General features: G+C 35.2%; 1 long non-coding RNA gene across 1 annotated transcript in view; it reads right to left on the bottom strand.

Annotated features, from left to right (window-relative positions):
* LOC119625766 (uncharacterized) overlaps positions 1 to 21281 on the bottom strand; it is a 181476-nt gene extending 160195 nt beyond the window's left edge. Inside the window, exon 1 of the long non-coding RNA XR_005241869.2 lies at positions 20994 to 21281. This is a non-coding gene — a long non-coding RNA (uncharacterized lncRNA). The remainder of the gene's footprint in view (positions 1 to 20993) is intronic.
* Positions 21282 to 21544: the final 263 nt, after the last annotated feature.

Raw genomic sequence — 21544 nt, 5'->3', positions numbered from 1 at the left:
AGCAGAATGAAGAACAAAAACCATATGATCATTTCAATTGATGCTGTAGAGGCATTTGATAAAAATTCAACATTTCTTCATGATAAAAAACTGGGTATGGAAAATCATGCCTCAACATAATAAAAACCATACACGTCAGACTCATAACTAATAACATACTGAATGGGGAAAAACTGAAAGCCTTTCTTTTAAACTCTGGAACATAACAAGGATGCCTACTTTTACCACACTGTTACTCAACAAAGTACTGAAAGTCCTACCTAGAACAATCAGACAAGAGAAAGAAATAAAGGACATCTAAATTGGAAAGGAAGAAGTCAAATTATCTTTGTTTGTAGATGAGGTGATCTTATATTTGGAAAAACCTAGATTCCACCAAAGAGCCATTAGATCCAATAAACAAATTTAGAAAAGTTGTAGGATACAAAATTGGCATACAAAAATTATCAGGATGTTTATATGCCAATAGGAAACAATCTGAAAAAGAAATCAAGAAAATAATTCTATATACAGTAGCTATGAATAAAATTAAATGTCTAGGAAATAACCAAAAAAGTGAAAGAGCTTCACAATGAAAACTATAAAATATTATTGAAAGAAATTGAAGAGGGCACAATTAAATGAAAAGATATGGCCAGGCACAGTGGCTCATGCCTGAAATCCCAGCATTTTGGGAGGCCAAGGCAGGCAGATCATGAGGTCAGGAGATGGAGACCATCCTGGCCAACATGGTGAAACCCTGTCTGTACTAAAAATACAAAAATTACCTGGGTGTGATTGCACGTGCCTGCAGTCCCAGCTGCTCGGGGGGCTGAGGCAGCAGAATCGCTTAAACCCTGGAGGTGGAGGTTGCAGTGAGCCGAGATCACGCCACTGCACTCCAGCCTGGTGACAGAGCAAGATTCCATCTAAAAAAAAAAAAAAAAAAAAAGGAAAGATATTCCATGCTTGTGGATTGGAAGAATCAATATTGTTAAAATGACCGTACTACACAGAGTGATCTACAGTTTTAATGCAATCCCTATCAAAATACCAAAGATATTCTTCACAGAAATAGAAAAAAAATCCTAAAATTTATACAGAACTGTAAAAGAACCAGATTAGCCAAAGCAATCCTGACAAAAAAGCACAACAAAACTATAGGAATCATATTACCTGACTTCAAACTACACTATAGAGCTATAGTAACCAACACAGCATGGTATTAGCATAAAAACAGACACATAGAGCAAGAAACAGAATAGTGAACCCAAAGAAAAATCCACACACCTACAGTGAAATCATTTTCAACAAAGTTGCCAAAAACATACACTGGGGAAAGGACAGTCTCTTCAACACACTGTGATGGGCACACTGGATATCCACATGCAGGAGAATGAAACTAGACCTATATCCTTCACTATGTACAAAAACCAAATCAAAATGTATTAAATACTTAAATTTAAGAGTTCCTATTATTAAACTACTAGTAGAAAACATTGGGAAAACTCCCCCAGGACACTGAACGGGGCAAAAATTTCTTGATCAATACCCAACAGGCACAGGCAACCAAAGCAAAAACTGACAAACAACATCACATCAAGTTAAAAATCATCTGCACAACAAAGGAAACAAAGTGAAGAGACAACCTACAGAATGGGAAAAAATATTTACAAACTACTTATCTCACAAGGAATTAATAACAAGACTATATAAGGAGCTCAAACAACTCTACAAAAATACCTAATAATCTGATTTAAAAATGGGCCAAAGATCTGAATAGACATTTCTCAGAAGACATACAAATGGCAAACGTATATAAAAATGCTCATTATCACTGACCATCAGAGAAATGCAAATCAAACTACAACTAAATATCATCTCACTCAGTTAAAATGGCTTTCATCTAGAAGATGGACAATAACAAATGCTGGTGAAGATATGGAGAAAGGGAGTCCTCATACCCTCTTGGTGGAAATGTAAATTAGTACGACCACTATGGAGAACAGTTTGGGGATTCCTCATAAAACTATAAATAGACTTTCCATAGTATCTAACAATCCTACTGCCATGTATATACCCCAAAGAAAGGAAATCAGTATATCAAAGAGACATCTGCAATGCCATGTTTATTGCAGAACCAGTTATAATAGCCAAGATTTGGATGCAATGTAAGTGTCCATCAACAGATGAGCAGATAATAAAAATGTGGTACATATACACAATGGAGTAGTGTATTGCCATTAAAAAAAAATGAGATCCTGTCATCTGCAACAACAGGGATAGAACTTGAAGTAATTTTGTTAAGTGAAATAAGCCAGGCACAGAAAGACAAACTTCACATGTTCTCACTCATTTGTGAGAGCTAAAATTTAAAACAATTGAACTCAGAGAGAGTAGAATGATCATTACCAGTTGCTGGGGAGGGTAATGGGCAGGTTATGGGGGAAGTAAGAAATGGTAACGGGTTAAAAAAACAGTTACGATGAATAAATAAGATCTAGTATTTGATAGCACAATAGGATAATTATAGCCAATAATAATTTAACTGTACATGTAAAAATAACTAAAAGAGTACAATGTTGTTTGTAATACAAAGGATAAATCCTTGAGGTTATCGATAACCCATTTACCCTGATATGCTTGTTACAGTCAGGCCTATATAAAATATCCCATGTACCGCATAAATATATACACCTACTATATACTCACAATTTTTTTAAAAGACGTGAATGACCTTTCACAGAAAAGAGAAAGAACAAAAAGAATCTCAATTTTATTATTTTTCATGGAAATAAACATTAAGTCCAAAATGAAGAATCATTTATATCCTCCGCAGAAATTAAAATTTCAACCATATTAACTGTTAGCAATTTGGGGGAGTAATACAAATTAATGCAGTGCCAGTAGAAGTGTAAGTTGGTACTATCACTCTGAAAAACTATTGGCTATTATGTAAAAATGCTGGAGATAGGCATTCACTCTTCCCAGCAATTACACTCCTAGATATGAGTCCTAAAGATACTCTTGTGCACATTCCTTAGGATGCTTTATGATAATTGTGTATTCAAGCATTGTTTTAATAGCAAAAACAAAACAAAATTGGATAAAAATATTTATCTACAGAAAAGTGGGTAAATCGTGGTATATTCCTGTAAGGGAATACTACAGAGCAGGAAAAATAAATAAAGCAGAGTTACATGTATCAACATGGATGAATTTTACAAATATAATAGTACGTAATAAAAGTAAATAGTAGAATACAAAGAGCATCATTCCATTTATATAAAATTAAACATATGACAAATAATGGTTTAGGGATTCATATATTTGTATAATATAGGTATGGTTAAAAACAATAAAATGCTGAATTCAGGCGCAGCATTTTGGGAGGCTGAGGCGAGTGGATCACCTGAGGTCAGGAGGAGACCAGCCTGGCCAACATGGTGGAACCCATCTCTACTAAAAATACAAAAAATTAGCCAGGCGTAGTGGTGGACTCCTGTAATACCAGCTACTCAAGAGGCTGAGGCAGGAGAATCGCTTGAACCTGGGTGGCAGATGTTGCAGTGACTGAGATCGCACAATTGCACTCCAGCCTGGGTAACAAGAGCGAAACTCTATCTGAAAACAAACAAGCAAAACCGATAAAATTAAAATATTGAATTCAAAATTCAGGATAATGGTTTATTCTGGACGATAAAGAGGAAGATACAGTCAAGAGAGCATATAAAGGAGAATGCAATATTGACAATGTTCTGTTTTTTAAGCTGAGTGATATATTTTATATGTGTGTGTATACATACATGTACACTAATACACATTAGCATATGCAATTTTGCATGTATAAAATACTAAATACTAAAATATAATCCAAAAAGCACTGTCCTCAGAAACTTATATAAGCGAATTTAATCATCAAAATAGTTCTCTAAGATATATATCACTCTCATTTTCAACACCTTATTCTTGGTCTAAAGTAATCATGGAAACATTTCCATGAGGTAAGAATTATTTTGGAAATAAGGTACAGAAATTAAAATCTTGTCCGAGTTCACACAGCTAGTAAGTGCAGGAGCTTATCCGTTAAAGTAAATGACCTCTATATGTAAAATAGATAACCTCCCAATGTCAATTAGTTCTCATAAGGGAGTAATTATATAGATATACAAAAAGTTAGAAAAGGATATTTATTATCTCACTGTTAATGAAAGAAAAAAGTGGAAATGACCCATACAGAACCTTATCGGCTAGGCAAAAGGCAACATTTTCCAATCACAGAACATTATACAACTATTTATAATTACGTTGGAGCTATGTAGTCATCATGATGACAAAATATCCCTGATAAGTTTAAAAATCTGTCTGGTATATATTATATGATGTTATTTTGAAAAAAAAAATAAAAGCACAGTGTATCTTCAACTGTACTGGTTATTGAAGCAATTACAAAAGAACTTCTACTGTCCGTTACATCTGTCCACATTAAGGGATCTGCACCCGTAACTATTTTATATAATTTTTTTCCTGTCTGTTATCTTAGGTGATGCATCAGCACTTCTGTGCAAAGCCAATGCTATGCAAGTGCACTGGGTTCATCCACCTCACCTACTTAAGGATATTGGCCAGCCAGAAATTCACCTCTGTGTTAACAGTTCAGAATTTTGGAGCATGAAGAACATGACTTCTCAATCTTATGCCCCCAGGAATTTGTAGTGTTTAATCAAAAGAATTGCTCAACAAATATGGGCTAAATGAATAAATGATTGGAAACTTCATAATGCCTTAAGCATTACTGATTTACCAAAATTGTGTTCAAGACCATTGTTAGACCTGGAAGAAGGAGAAAAAGGGTCTCTTCCGACTCTTCTCTCCTCTAACCCAGTGTCTTGGGACTCAAGCTTATGGTTTTAGTGCTACAGTTGAGCAGCACTGTGTCTAAATAGACTTTCGTGGAGTGTCTGGGAATCTAACTATCATTTATAAAATAGTTCTTTTGAAAAATTAGGTTATAAGCTAAAAACAACTGATTTACAAACTCTTTGTTTGAATTATCTTATCAATAAAGTACCTGTAGAATGGTGCTTGAGAAACATAAGAGTTATAAAAAAGAGAAAAAGGTAACTGCAACCACGTTGAGATGTCCTTGATGTCAGTCAGTACACGTCAAAGTATAAGACAGGCTAGCCAATTTTTAAAGTCAAACACGTATTTTTATGTGACATTTAGTAGCACGGTATATTAAATTGGTAAAAATAATGCATAGAGAAGATCGTAGCCCCCAAAGAGGAAAAAAAAAGTGTGTTTTTAACATAGAACATGATTTGAAAATAGGTTGGAAAAGTTGATGTGAACTCATAAACTGTAAAACATTTACTTTCTCCAGCTCTGTTGTTAACATGAGGTATTATCCTTGGTGCCAGCTAGTCTAATATTAGCCCCCACTTGGTAGTTGCCTGTAGTGCCCAAATGTTTGCCTCTGCTATTCTTCACTAAAAACAATCAGAGCTGTTGGAGAAAAGTGGATTCAATGGCTCTATACAATAAAATCAAGACAGTTCCATGAAATTTTGCTACCATAAAGCAATAAATGGGTCAGCTTTAAGGGACTCTCAGTGGCCAAGTTGTGATCATTTGAGCATTAATTTTATGTAATCATGGCAAATGCTAGGAGATTTGCTAAGGAAAAGACAGAAATGAGTTATTAAATATATGAAAGAAATGCTTAGGCTGCAAATTCCTTTAAGGTAAAATCTCACAAAAGATTGATGAAATGTATTGCAATGTGGTTTAGTGATATAGAGTCTCCCAACTCAAATTGTACAACAAAATCCATGAAAGATATTATGGTTAAAATAATAGATAAGGTTAGTAGTGAATGATACATCAGATAGCAAAACTAGAGAGGGAGAATTTGAAGATTCTTATTTCGTTTAAAAAAAAAAAAAGAATTGATTTTGCTCAATAAATCTCTTAAAAATGTTAGATTGACTCAGGGGAATATAACTTATTGAATTTCAGTTTGCTTTATTAGCTTTACAAGGATTGATTCCATGCTGAAAAAGATGTAGGTATATGAATTTACAGATCTGCCCTGTTAGTTGTTTAAAAGGCTTGAGAAAATCAGATAAATCTGAATTGTAGTTTGAAATAGCTAAAGAAATTAAATTAATCTTGTTTGTGAATGCTGTTAAATATCTAGGGGACATGAATCTGCCAAATTTAGTAATTAATTAGGCATTTATCAAAGTAAAAGTAATTTTTAAAATTTAAACAAAAATTACTAGACTCATAAGCAAAATAAGAGGTTTTGTGATTTGAGTTTTAAGGTGTAAGAGAAAATAGGTACCTCTTCCCAATATACAACTAAATAAGGTGAATTTCAATCAAAGCATAAGTTATTGTAAGTATTCACTTCTGTATGCTAAAGTACTCCCAGAAGTTAAAAATATCATAACCTATTTATAACTTGAAGGCTGCCTTACAATGTAATATAGTGGTGGGTTATGTGTACATGATTTTACGAGATATGTAGATCAAGAATTAAATCTCAGCTCTGCTACTTAACAGCTGTGTGACTGGTAAAAACTCTGATCTTCAGCTTTAATATTAACATGGGCATGGTAATAGTACCTAAATCCTTTTAATAATTATGGTAAGTGACTTGTTTTTTAGGTCCTGGTAAGTAATAATAATGCAAATGGTAGTTATTTATTGTTAACATAGGAAAAGTTAGCTAATAATACATGGTAGAAAATAGTGTGTCCAATGACAGCTGATTTAATAAAAGACTTTATGAAGGCAGGTGGGTAGGATTTACACAGTAAGAAAGGAGGAAGCAAGGAATTTCGGCTTGAAGCTCAGAGACAAGAAAACACAAGGAAAATTTGAAGGTCTATAAACTAAATTTTTTACCAAAAGTTTAGTTGAAAAATAATGAGCAAATGGATTATGTTTAGATTGTAGAAAACCTGAAATCACTAAGGAATTTGAGTTTAAACTAGATGCTAGCCAATAATAGCTTAGATATAGCAACAGCTGTTAGGCATAAAAGATTCATACTAAATAGTGAACATTGGAACTAAGCATAGATGGAATGATTGTTAAAATGATTTTTGTTAATAGGCTAAAGTATAGGAATGCAAAATTGCTTTCTGATGGAATTTTCTGAAAATAAAATAAAGTTTCATTCCATGGAAATGCATTTATTTTATTTATTTTTTATTTATTTATATTTTTTTTTTCTTGAGACCAAGTTTCGCTCTGTTGCCCAGGCTGGAGGGCAGTGGCCGGATCTCAGCTCACTGCAAGCTCCCCCTTCCGGGTTTACGTCATTCTCCTGCCTCAGCCTCTTGAGGAGCTGGGACCACAGGCGCCCGCCACCACGCCCAGCTAATTTTGTTTTTGTATATTTGGTAGAGGCGGGGTTTCACCGTGTTAGCCAGGATGGGCTCAATCTCCTGACCTCGTGATCTGCCCGCCTTGGCCTTCCAAAGTGCAGGGATTACAGGCATGAGCCACGCGCCCGGCCGGGATTGCATTTAAAAACACGTAACAATGTAACTCTCATGAATTTATTTTTTAAAGATTACAGATTTATTTTGTTCATGAATTTTAGAGACTTAAATGATTTTACTACAGAACTACTAAGCTAACACAAAAGTTTCAGTTTCATATAATGAAGTGATGATGCAGTCTTGAGGGAAAAAATGACATTACTCTCGGTTATCAACTGAGAAAGTGGCACTGAAATGCATAGACATTTTCTTTTTCTTTAGGAAATTTAATTCCTTCATATGATGATATAATCATATATTGCCTCAAGTTGTGATATTTACAATTAATTTTGCTCTATGTAAAGCAGAAATAATCTGGCATCCATATTACCTTAGAAATAAAAGGAAGCATTTAAAGAATAAAACAATGATAATTGAGAAAACTACATATATGTTATTTTGAAAGATTAATCACACAAAAATGATTTGGGGAAATAACGCTTAGTTTAGAATGAATGTTTGTTTACATAATTTTTCTGTCTATAATCCTTTTATATGAAATTACAAAAAATTGGTAAATCTAAAGGAAAATTGTTTTTACTGATATATTTTTGGATAACTGAGAAAAAATTACCCCAGTGGTTCCCAAAATGTGGTTCTTATAACCAACAGCAGCAGCACTTGGGAAATGTAGAAATGCAAATTTTCAGGCTCCACCCCAGACCTATGAATTAGTAACTCTGGATATGGGTCCCAGCAGCCTGTGTTTTATTGCTCTCTTCAGATAATACTGATGTACACTAAACTTGATAACCACTGATTTAGACTACTGCCCTGGGATTAGAGATTTTTTTAATGAACTTTAATTACTGCCACATCTGGTTAATAAAAGAAAATAAATTTCCTGTTTCAAACATTATTTTTCCATTTAGCCCGATCAGCTTTTTATGATCCTTGACATTTTGATTGCTGGTATTCATGTATGTGCCAAGGAAATTGAGTAGATAACTGCTAAATTAAAAATGGTTTTAGGTCGGGCATGGTGGCTCAAACCTGTAATCCCTGCATTTTGGGAGGCTGAGTTGGGCGGATCACGAGGTCAGCAGATCTAGACCATCCTGGTTAACACGGTGAAACCCTGTCTCTACTAAAAATACAAAAACAAAATTAGCTGGGCGAGGTGGCGGGCGCCTGTAGTCCCATCTTCTCAGAAGGCTGAGGCAGGAGAATGGCGTGAACCCGGGAGGCGGAGCTTGCAGTGAGCTGCGATTGCGCCACTGCACTCCAGCCTGGGCGAAAGAGCCAGACTCCGTCTCAAAAAAAAAAAAAGATTTTAAAGTAATTTCTTACCAGGCCAGTGTAGGTAACTCATACTCGATAAACTTATGAATGACTCATGTTTTTGAATATCAGGAGGAGAAAATATAATGCAATTCTGCCAGCAGATCCTATCCTATTGCTCTACTCATTGTTGACATCTTAGATTTGACCGACCAAGCATTTGCAAAAGAGTAGTGTAAAGATTTGCTTTCTTATAGATACTACAGAGAAGTAAAACCCACTTTCTCTTATTAATTCAGGCACAACCATCTATTCACATGTTGCTTATCCAATCAAGTATAATACATACATGTACATACAACTCCTTTGCCAAAGCAGTTCCAACGCAGGACCATGAGTACTGGTATTCCTAGCTGGAATTAGTAAAATTTTTGCTCCTTTAGAAATAATTTTGTCAATTATTCTATGGTAGTCACATGAAGTACTATATTTCAGATGCAATATGGGTTAAGCTGACTTTGCCAACTGTATTATGGGCTCTATAAACTAATACAACATTTTTTTCTTGAAGAAAAAAAGTCTAAATAGCTAACCTTGCCAACAAATAATTCACTGCTCAATATTACCTTAATAATGTACCTTGTACCCAATAAGTAATTATGTATTGTCTATACCCTCCTACCCCTTTGCCCTTACCAGTTGCCATTGTCTATCATTCCACACCCTAAGTTTATGTGTACACATTATTTAGCTCCCACTTATAAGTGTAAACACCTGGTATTTTTTCATGTCTGAATTATTTTATTCAAGATAATGGCCTCCATTTCCATCCATGTTGCTGCAAAATACATGATTTCATTCTTTTTCATGGCTAAATAGTATTCTGTTGTTTATATATACCGCGTTTTGTTTATCCATTCATCCACTGATGGATACTTAGGTTGATTCCATTTATTTGCTATTGGGAATAGTTCTGCCATAAACATACAGGTCCAGGTATCTTTTTGATATAATGATTTTTTTTCTTTAGCTAGATACCTGGATTGGTGGTTCTATTTTTAGTTCTTGGAGAAATATCAATACTGTTTTCCATAGAGGTTGTACTAAATTTACATTCCCACCAACAGTATATGGCTTCCCTTTCCTCTGCACCCTCATCAATATGTTATTTTTTGTTCTTTTAATCGTAGCCTTTCTAACTGGTATAATATGATATCTCATTGTGATTTGGTTGGCAGTTCTCTGATGATTGATGTTGAGTATTTTGTGTATGCTTGTTCACCAATTGTATATCTTCTTTCAAAAAATATCTATTCATATCCTTTACCCATTTTTAATATGATTAATTTTTGTTGTTGAGTTGAGTTACTTATCAATTCTAGATATTAGCCCCTGTCCATGCATAGTTTGCAACTATTTTCTTGCCTTCTGGAGGGATTCTTCCCTTTTGGAGGATTCTATTCACCCTGTTGATTATTTCTTTTGCTGTGCAGAAGCTTTCTAGTTTAATTAAGTTACATTTGTCTATTTTTGCTTTTGTTGCCTGTGCTTTTGATGTCTTAGTCATGAATTCTTTGCCTAAGCCAACGTCCAGAAGTTTCCCCCTAGGTTTCATTCTAGTATTTTTATGGTTTCAGGTCTTACATTTAAGTCTTTAATCTATATTGAGTTGATTTTTTTGTGTGGTGAGTGATAGGGGTCCTATTTCATTCTTCTGCATATGGCAAACCAATTTTCCCAGTACCGTTTATTGAAAAGAGTGCTATTTCCCCAGTATATGTTCTTGTTGACATTGTCAAAGATCAGTTGGCTGTAAATATGTAGCTTTATTTTTGAGTTCTCTATTTCATTGATTCACGTGTCCATTTTTATACCAGTACCATACTGTTTTGGTTACAGCAGCCCTGTAGTATAATTTGAAGTTAAATAATGTTATGCTTCCAGCTTTGTTCTTTTGGTTTAGCATTTCTTTAGCTATTTGGGCTTCATTTCAGTTTTATATAAATTTTAGGATATTTTTTCTAATTTTGTGAAAAAAATGGCATTGGTATTTTGATAGAGATTGCACTGAATCTGTAGTTTCCTTGGGATAGCATGGTCATTTTAATTATATTAAGTTTTCTTCAGACAGTATGGTCATTTTAATCATATTAATTTTTCCAATTTGTGAGCATGAAATGTTTTTCTATTTGTTTCTGTTGTCTATGATTTCTCTGTTGAGTGTTTTGTAGTTTTCCTTTTAGAGATCTTTCACCTCCTTAGTTTAACATATTGCTAAGTATTCCCTATTTCTTTTTATAGCTATTGTAAATGGGCTGGAAAAAAGCCATACTTTTTTGTCTACTCTCCTTTCATATCAAAGTGTAGGAGGATGTCTTTAGATTATATATTATAAAATTATTATTATTTTGATTTGGACTCCAAGCACTAAATAGCTAAAAGAAGTGCTTTTTCCCTATATATATATTTTTAATTCTAAGCTAGGTTTATATATTTAAGTTTGTTTTAGAATGTTCTTACTGAAGAGAGACTAAATGTCATTTTAGGTATTTCCATAGCTTCGGAACTATTTTAGGCAATACAATATTTATGTAAATATTTCTAAGGTACATGAATAAAGATATGAAAATGTTCTTAACATAAGCCATTAAGATTATACTGACTGTTTACAGTTGGGCTCACTTTCAAGGAGGGATAATCAAATGGAATTTTGCTGAGTTGTACTGGGAATGCAGCTTAAGGAGCTAATTTCTAAATCCAAGAATATTTCAAGCATGTGTTGGCTACATTCTCCTCTTTTTACTTCCTTGGTAATTTTTTGGTAGGTCTCCAACATATTGAATGTCTTTGTCACTGGCATGAAAGATACTTTAAAACACCCTTATTAGCTTGAATTGTATCCCCTTTTATTTTAGTCTCCTAAATGAGATTTTGACATTTTCTCTAAACATCCTGCATTCTCTTTTGCATTATAAAGGTTTATATTCTTCTTTCATAAATGTAGTAGAGTTAGGTCTTATTTATTCATTTATTTATTTATTTATGATGGAGTCTTGCTCTGTCACCTAGGCTGGAGTGCAGTGGTGCGATTTCTGCTCACTGCAACCTCCCCCTCTGAGGTTCAAGTGATTCTTGTGCCTCGGCCTCCTGAGTAGCTGCAATTACAGGCGTGCACCACCAAGCCTGACTAATTTTTGTATTTTTAGTAGGGAAGGGGTTTCACTCTATTAGCCAGGCTGGTCAGGAACTCCTGGCCTTGTGTGATCCACCCACTTCGGCCTCCCAAAGTGCTGGGATTACAGACATGAGCCACTGCACCCGGACAGTCATTTTTTTAACTGTGAAAAGTAGTTCAGAATTTTTTAGAGCTAAATATTATAGAATTATTTTTTTACGTGACAGTCACTTGATTTTGTTAAATTGTATTTGAATATTTTGCAATCAGGATTTACTGTTTATTAATAGATATGCTAAGCATTTTAAAGTTACAATAAAATAATCAATTTTTAAGAGATTAAGTAGATTTTACTCAAATATGGGTTATTTAAATGCCCTCAAGTCACACACTTGACAAAAGAGACAAAGAATAAACACTTGCTCAATAAATTATAATTTGCTTCCTTAATCATTAAAAACGTTTTTCTGTTGTGATGAGTCATTTTTCAGTTACAAATTTCCCCTTGATTACCTCCTAATATTTCTGAGTGAGAAGGAGCTATTTGTTTGGTTGGATAACAGTCTCCAAACTCATTAAAAATGAGTAGCTATAGCAACATCCTTGTCACAACCTACTCACATCTGTAAAACAAATATTGACAAAATATGTTTAGTTAAAGACAGAGAACAAAAGAAAAACAATGATATTCAATTGTTCCAAACTTTGAGCTAGCCTGTGAAGCCAAAAGATCAATTGCATATTATTGTGAACTCATTGTTCTATTTTCTTTTTAATAAGATTGTTTTCTTGTTTCTATACAGTTTTAGAAGTATTTTAGAACTTTTTGATTGTATGCTTTTTGGAACACTGACCCTTAAGCATACACACTCTCTTATTATTTCGATCTTAGGCTAATATGTCTTTCTTTTATTAACCAACCTGAAATATCTCTTTTGCCCTTATCTAAGAAAAGGAAAGGAGCCTCATGGTTTGAAGAAGGACAATTTAAAAACTTAAGCCTCTAGTTTACTTCTATTTCTCATCATTTCAAACAACAAAAGATCCAGACAGTAGATATTTCCTGTCTTTTTCAAGATTTAACTAATATTTTTCCATCTTGTTTAAAGATTTAGAATTGTAGTCTTTTCAAAGACCTCAATGGTTTACCATAAAAAAGGCTTGTGCTGGCCAGGCGTGGTGGCTCACACCTGTAATCCTAGCACTTTGAGAGGTCGAGATGGGTGGATCACGAGGTCAGGAGATCGAGACCATCCTGGCTAACACGGTGAAACACCGTCTCTACTAAAAATACAAAAAAATTGGCCGGGCGTGGTGGTAAGCCCCTGTAATCCCAGCTATTTGGGAGGCTGGGGCAGGAGAAAGGCGTGAACCTGGGAGGGGGAGCTTGCAGTGAGCTGAGATCGCGCCACTACACTCCAGCCTGGCAAGAGAGTGAGACACCATCTCAAAAAAATAAAATAAAATAAAAACAAAATAAAAAGGCTTGTGCTTCAATTCTACTCCATAAATTCTTGAGCGAGTCTTTGGTTAGTCTTGTAAAACAAACCAAATATACTATTTCCCAAACCTCCAAGTCTTACTTATGAAACATTAGAAAAAGTAGCAAAAATCCTCAATAAAATACTGGCAAACCAAATAAAGCAGCACATCAAAAAGCTTATCCACCATGATCAAGTGGGCTTCATCCCTGGGATGCAAGGCTGGTTCAACATTCGTAAATCAATAAATGTAATCCAGCATATAAACAGAACCAAAGACAAAAACCACAGGATTATCTCAATAGATGCAGAAAAGGCCTTTGACAAAATTCAACAGCACTTCATGCTAAAAACTCTCAATAAATTCTGTATTGATGGAATGTATCTCAAAATAATAAGAGCTATTTATGACAAACCCACAGCCAATATCATACTGAATGGGCAAAAACTGGAAAAATTCCCTTTGAAAACTGGCACAACACAGGGATGCCCTCTTTCACCACTCCTATTCAACATAGTGTTGGAAGTTCTGGCTAGAGCAATTAGGCAAGAGAAAGAAATCAAGGGTATTCAGTTAGGAAAAGAAGAAGTCAAATTGTCCCAGTTTGCAGATTACATGATTGTATATTTAGAAAACTTCATCATCTCAGCCCGAAATCTTCTTAAGCTGATAAGAAACTTCAGCAAAATCTCAGGATACAAAATTAATGTGCAAAAATTACAAGCATTCTTATACACCAGTAACAGACAGACAGAGAGCCAAATCATGAATGAACTCCCATTCACAATTGCTTCAAAGAGAATAAAATACCTAGGAATCCAACTTACAAGGGATGTAAAGGCCCTCTTCAAGGAGAACTACAAACCACTGCTCAGTGAAATCAAAGAGGACACAAACAAATGGAAGAACATACCATGCTCATGGATAGGAAAAATCAATATCGTGAAAATGGCCATACTGCCCAAGGTCATTTATAGATTCAATGCCATCCCCATCAAGCTACCAATGGGTTTCTTCACAGAATTGGAAAAAACTGCTTTAAAGTTCATATGGAACCACAAAAGAGCCCGCATTGCCAAGACAATCCTAAGTCAAAAGAACAAAGCTGGAGGCATCACGCTACCTGACTTCAAACTATACTACAAGGCTACAGTAACCAAAACAGCATGGTACTAGTACCAAAACAGAGATATAGACCAATGGAACAGAACAGAGTCCTCAGAAATAATACCACACATCTACAGCCATCTGATCTTTGACAAACCTGACAAAAACAAGAAATGGGGAAAACATTCCCTATTTAATAAATGGCGCTGGGAAAATTGGCTAGCCATAAGTAGAAAGCTGAAACTGGATCCTTTCCTTACTCCTTATACGAAAATTAATTCAAGATGGATTAGAGACTTAAATGTTAGACCTAATACCATAAAAACCCTAGAAGAAAACCTAGTCAATACCATTCAGGACAGAGGCATGGGCAAGGACTTCATGTCTGAAACACCAAAAGCAACGGCAACAAAAGCCAGAATTGACAAATGGGATCTAATTAAACTAAAGAGCTTCTGTACAGCAAAAGAAACTACCATCAAAGTGAACAGGCAACCTACAGAATGGGAGAACATTTTTGCAATCTACTCATCTGACAAAGGGCTAATATCCAGAACCTACAAAGAACTCAAACAAATTTACAAGAAAAAAACAAACAACCCCATCAAAAAGTGGGCAAAGGATATGAACAGACATTTCTCAAAAGAAGACATTCATACAGCCAACAGACACATGAAAAAATGCTCATCATCACTGGCCGTCAGAGAGATGCAAATCAAAACCACAATGAGATACCATCTCACACCAGTTAGAATGGCGATCATTAAAAAGTCAGGAAACAACAGGTGCTGGAGAGGATGTGGAGAAATAGGAACACTTTTACACTGTTGGTGGGATTGTAAACTGGTTCAACCATTATGGAAAACAGTATGGCGATACCTCAAGGATCTAGAACTAGAAATACCATATGACCCAGCCATCCCATTACTGGGTATATACCCAAAGAATTATAAATCATGCTGCTATAAAGACACATGCACACATATGTTTATTGCAGCACTATTCACAATAGCAAAGACTGGGAATCAACCCAAATGTCCATCAGTGACAGACTGGATTAAGAAAATGTGGGCACATACACACCATGGAATACTATTCAGCCATAAAAAAGGATGAGTTCATGTCCTTTGTAGGGACATGAATGCAGCTGGAAACCATCATCCTCAGCAAACTATCGCAAGATCAGAAAAACAAACACCGCATGTTCTCACTCATAGGTGGGAACTGAACAATGAGATCACTTGGACTCGGGAAGGGGAACATCACACACTGGGGCCTATTATGGGGAGGGGTAGGGGGGAGGGATGGCATTAGGAGTTATACCTGATGTAAATGATGAGTTGATGGGTACAGCACACCAACATGGCACAAGTATACATATGTAACAAACCTGCACGTTGTGCACATGTACCCTAGAACTTAAAGTATAATAAGTATCTTATCTGTATTTTTCTACTATGCAAATAAGTCCAGATTCCTTAAAGTTGGACATCCATTCCCTAAGACAGCCCTCCCTATTCAGACTACCAGGACAAAAATCTTGCCTTCGGAATAGAAAAGTGAAAGTATCTATTATGTCCTCCACCCACATACATCATGCTAAAGTCTATCCATTAAGCCCACACTGGTGTGGAGAGGCATTTTTTTTTTTTTTCATCTTAATAGGCCATCACAGATAATTTTTAAAATTTTAGTTATAAAAACCACTTGTGAGGTTAAATTGAGGATCCTAATTTCCATTGCTTAAAACATGTAGGTTATGTTCCCCTTTGTGGCTTGGTAGAGACTCTTATGCTGAGGTGCTATTTTCTGGGACATCATTTGCCTACAGGCTACCATCAGAGGCTCTCTGGAAAAACTTTTTTTCCCCTTTAATTCTGTTTTACCCTACAGTGCACTGCCCTGTTATACCTGATATACTATCATTAGATAGTTTTTCTGCAGGTTAAGGCTTTTCATCTTCAGAAGTTCTCCATCAAAATGCAAATTGCCCTCAGAGCACTATGAAACAGACACACTAAGAGGCTATTTATTAGGCAGAATCCTGGGGAAGCTGGAACTCTCAGCTCAGGATTTCATTATCTTCTAACAGTATTTTGATGCTGATTTGGAACCTCCTCTTCTGGCTTGGAGGCAAGCAAAGAATGACAGAGCGATCTCTAGGGCCAGAGCAGGGAGGAAAAGAACAAGACCTGGAGCAAAACAGAAAGGCAAATCTAAAGTCTCAGTAATTGTGTTCTGAATCAAATAGCATTAATGAGTCATCTGTCATCTGAAAATGTGCTTCTCATTGATGGTTGGAGAGAAGTGCAGCTTTGTGGGAAAATAGAGCAGTTGCATTGAAAAGACCTGAACTTAAGGCACTTGACTTAAAGAGCAGCACATTTTAATGCAGAGCTTGAGTCTGGAAGTTTTAATGCTAGCATTACATTCACCAGCTGTGTGACTTTGGACAAAACTGCATTTCCGTAGACCCTCCACAAGGTAGAGGTGACAGTCAGACCTATTTAATAGGGTTATTTGGAGGATTTAATCAGATGTGGTAGGTACTGGGAAAAATAAAAGTCAGTTACTACTATGATGTCTAACACATATAGAGTTCTTACTATATGATAGGCACTATTCTAAGCATTTTATTTAAATTTATTCATTTAATTTCCTGCATACCCTGATGTAGACTCTTTCAAAACCCCTACTTTACTGTTGAGAAAATTGAGAATTCCATACTAAAGACTATAGCAATAATCTCTTTAATGGGTTTGTTGCAAGGCTTTAATAAAATACTGTGGTTATGCTTAAGGAATACTTTTTAAAATTTAATGTGCATATGAATCATTTGAGGTACTGTTAAAATGGAGTCTGTAATTCATTCAGTAGATGTGGTGTGAAACATTTCTGTCAAGAAAATTCTACAGGTCTAAGAAGTTCCCAGGTAATGCTAATGCTGTTGGTCCAGGAACCACACTTTGAGTGTACTAGGAAACTCCTGAAAAATTTTGCAGTTTTGGTTTGGATGCTTCTTAACTATTTCTTTTGCTTTCTTTCTTTTTTTGAGACAGTCTCATTCTGTTGCCTAGAGTGGAGTGCTGTGATGCAAACATAGCTTACTGCAGCCTTGGCCTTCCGGGCTCACGGGATCCTCCCACCTCAGCCTCCTGAGTAGCTGGGACCACAGGCATACACCATCACATCCAGATAAGTTTTGTATTTTTTGTAGAGATATGGTTTTGTGGTGTTGTCAAGGTTTATCCTGAATTCCTGGGCTCCAGCTATCCGCTGACTTCGGCCCCCCAAAGTGCTAGGATGACTGGCATGAGCCACCATGCCTGGCTGCTTCTTCACTATTTCTATGTGACAAGTTTTCCTGTATCTTGACAAGCAGGGCTTGATAAACATTAGTGTACTGAGGCAGAATTCTGCACAGACTGGGCTGTTCCATTACCCAGAGATATTTTGTACATTATAAAAAAGAAAAAGAATGGACATTTGAGACATTCTGTAAACATTTTTATCTTCCTATTTGTGATCTTGAGATATTAAGCACACCACTCCTTTCTAATGTTTGCGTTGGAGAATAAGGAAAGCCATCTTAAAGTGTCTCTCAAATGAAGAAAACTAGTTGAATATAATACTTATCAGTTGTCTAGGACACAATAGGTGAAGTTTTGCCACCTTGTCTCTTGAAAATGGTGACTAGGTGTCATCAAAAGAGCCTATATTTATGGCTGGAATCCTCTTGTCTCATCCTTTTCAATCCTTTCCCAATACAGGAGAGAGAGAGGAGCAACTTTTACAGTTCACATTTTTTTTTTTTTTAACAAAAACAGTAATACCCCAGCAGTGGGCTGAGGGTAAAGCCTTATTGTTAATCAATATTATCTTGGGAGAAAATAATAAATATCTTTGTTAAAAAACAAACAAAATAATTTTCAAGCCGCTATGTGCCCCTTGGAATTCTGTCATTTATTTCCTCTCTCGTTTAAAATACATATAAAATCAAAGCAAATAAAAAGTTAATTAATTTCAAGGTCTCACAGGGAGAGGGCAGTTTTTCTTGATTTTTACTAATAATAGTCCCCAAATAATTTGTAAAAGGTTTTATGAACCATAAAATACCAAACAATTGGTAGGATAATCATCACTGCCATGAGGTTTCTTCACATAGCATAAAGTTTTAAAAATAATCTAAACAGAGATAGAGCCTATGGTGTTTGTTTTCTCCTACCAGTTTTCACAAGGCAACAAAAGATGTTGCAATGATGAATATTTGGGCCTTTCCCTTTGTTCCGTCCTAGACAGTTGTCTCAGTAAAAGGAATAAATATTGTGTATTGTCAGTCACTGTGAAACTCTATCATGACCATCTGATTGCTTAAATATCCATTTCTTTATTTTTCCTGCAAATGTTTGAGAAGATGTCAAGGAGGAACAAGGTTGTGAGTATGTGGGAGGGTGGCACTAGATACCAGATTTACTCATTTTGTGATTTTGCCCTCACTCAGGCAAATGAATAAAGATGGACTTGATTTGCAAATTCTGTAATTGCTACTTATTTTCCGAAAGAGAAACTTGGGGATGATAAAAGTAAATGTCACATTGTAAAAAAAGAACAACAACAACAAAAAAACACAATAGAAACAAAAAACTTTTAAGTATGTCTTCTAAGTAATACTAGTTACTTGGAAGAGAAAGTGTTTTCATTTGATTTATGACTAACTTTTTGGAAAATTAATGTAAATATTAAAGCATTTTCATAATAAATAATGATGAAAAGTACACAACCAGACTGATATTTATGTGCACAGGGGGTGATTTTGTACATAAAAGCGCATAATGTTAATGCTCAACTCTGACATTTTGGAGCATAGCTTCCAAATGTTGTGTGAGGCATGTATTATCTTTAGATTAATGTGTGATATGAAAGGAGGGGCAGAAATGTCTCTCAAGTGTGAAAGTCAGAATCCTTTCCTGGTATGTAGTGTTCTGCCATACTGTGAGAATAAAATCCTTTTTCTGTAATATATAATACAATTTTTAAAATAAGACATTGGGTATAGGCAAAAAGACTCAAAGGGTTTTTAAGAGCATAAAACAGCTTTTTAATAAATATTTTTCTTATGTTTTAAAGATAAATTGGATAGAAACAGGAAGAGGGCTTAAGTTTTCTTATAATAGAGATAAAGTTTATAATCAAAAGAATATTGTATTTAGCAAAATATTTTGGGAGTTGCCATATAAACAGTTGGAAATTCCTTTGAAATCCTTGATGAATTCAAAACACAGCTGTTGAAATTCTTATTACATGTAATTTTAATATGTTGGGGTTTTTTACTGTTATTTATGCATAATCATCTATATAAAACTACTTCATTAAAAGAGCAATATAGTCCAAATTCTTGAAAAGATTTCTATTAGCCTAGAGAATACATGGTGCATGAATAGCATGAAGATGAGATGTGCTACTTGAACTCTTACTGGAGTTACAGAAGATGTCACTGCCCCTCCCAAACTTAGGGATTGCTTTGAAATGCTGTTGACAGCACTAATGACTAATTTAATGAACGAGCTGTGCTCTTCTACATGTTAGATAAATTCCATGTATATTTGGGGAGTAAGGTTACTAGATTTAGCAAATAAAAATATAAGATACTCAGTTAAATTTGAATTTCAGTTATATTTTAGTATAAATACATCCCATGAAACCATGAAATAAAAGTATATCCCATATAATACTTGTACAAAAAATTGTTGTTTATCTGAGCTATATATTTACTAGATGCCCTGTATTTTATCTTGCAGTCCTATTAAGGAGGCTATTTCAGGTTAGAGCCGTTGTCCAGTGCAGTAGTAGAAGCAGCAGTAGCAGCACCAGCTATCATAGTAATAGTCGTAGAAAAAGTAACAACTATTTATCAAGTGCTTTGTCTGTGATCTGTGTCATTTTCTCATTTTATCTTCCCAACAAGATACCTCTGAGGTAACTGCTTTATGAAGAAATAATTTAGCAGAGTCTTTGGCACATAATAACCACAATTATCTGTTAATCGTCTCTGTTGTTTTATTTTTATTTTTATTTTTTTACCACCCTTACACTTCCTCTTAAAGAGGAAGAAACTGAAGCTCCAACACCTCAAATCCACTTAGATTGAAAGAAGGCACCCTGGAATTTGAATCATGGCCTATTTCCAAAGCCCAAGATCTTAGACATTTTGTTCCACAGGAAGTTCCTCACTTAATGTTGTCAGTAGATTCTTGGAAACTATGACGTCAAGCAAAACAATGTATAATGAAACCGATTTTACCATAGGCTAATTGATATAAATGAGTTAATTCCTAAAGCATATTTCTGGTAAAAAAAAAAAAAAAAATCACCAAATAAAGACACAAACACCCCTAATATTAAACATTAAAATAAATGTGAACTATACATACATTTAAGAAAGATTAATAAAAACAAGTAAGATAATTATTTACCCAGTTATTCCAGTTCAGGTTCACAGGTGCCCAGAGGCTATCCCAGCAGCTCAGGCAAGAATAAACTTTGAACAGGATGCCATCCCATCACAGGGAACATTCACATACACACTCACACTCAGTCAGAGTGGGTGCAGACACACAATTTATGTAACTTGCTCATCTTTGGATGTGGGAGGAAACCGGAGTGCCTGGAGGAAACCCGAGAGCCCAGAGGAAACCCATGCAGACACAGGGAGAATGTGCGAGCTTCACGCAGACAGTGGCTCCGGCCAGGAATATTTTTATTTTTTTTCTCATTAACATTATAATGAAATTATGTTGAACAAAACAATGTTTATTTGAGGACCTATTGTACTGTCCTAGGTCTGATTTTAGTCTTTGAACCTTTGAACCACACTAGGTGACTGACGCCTTGAAGTGGCCTGCGTTTATACTCTATTCTAACTCATGTCGACATCACTTGATTGACTGGAACAGACTGTATAGCTCAGAAGCAAGAATGCTGGACAGCTAAATGGAGCAATAGCGTTTGACGTGAGAGTTTAGGG

The sequence above is a fragment of the Chlorocebus sabaeus genome, chromosome 15 (assembly GCF_047675955.1).
Source record: "Chlorocebus sabaeus isolate Y175 chromosome 15, mChlSab1.0.hap1, whole genome shotgun sequence".
In the NCBI taxonomy this organism is placed as follows: domain Eukaryota; kingdom Metazoa; phylum Chordata; class Mammalia; order Primates; family Cercopithecidae; genus Chlorocebus; species Chlorocebus sabaeus.
The sequence above is the reverse complement of the archived record's forward strand: the minus strand, read 5'-3'. Positions and strand labels throughout refer to the sequence as shown.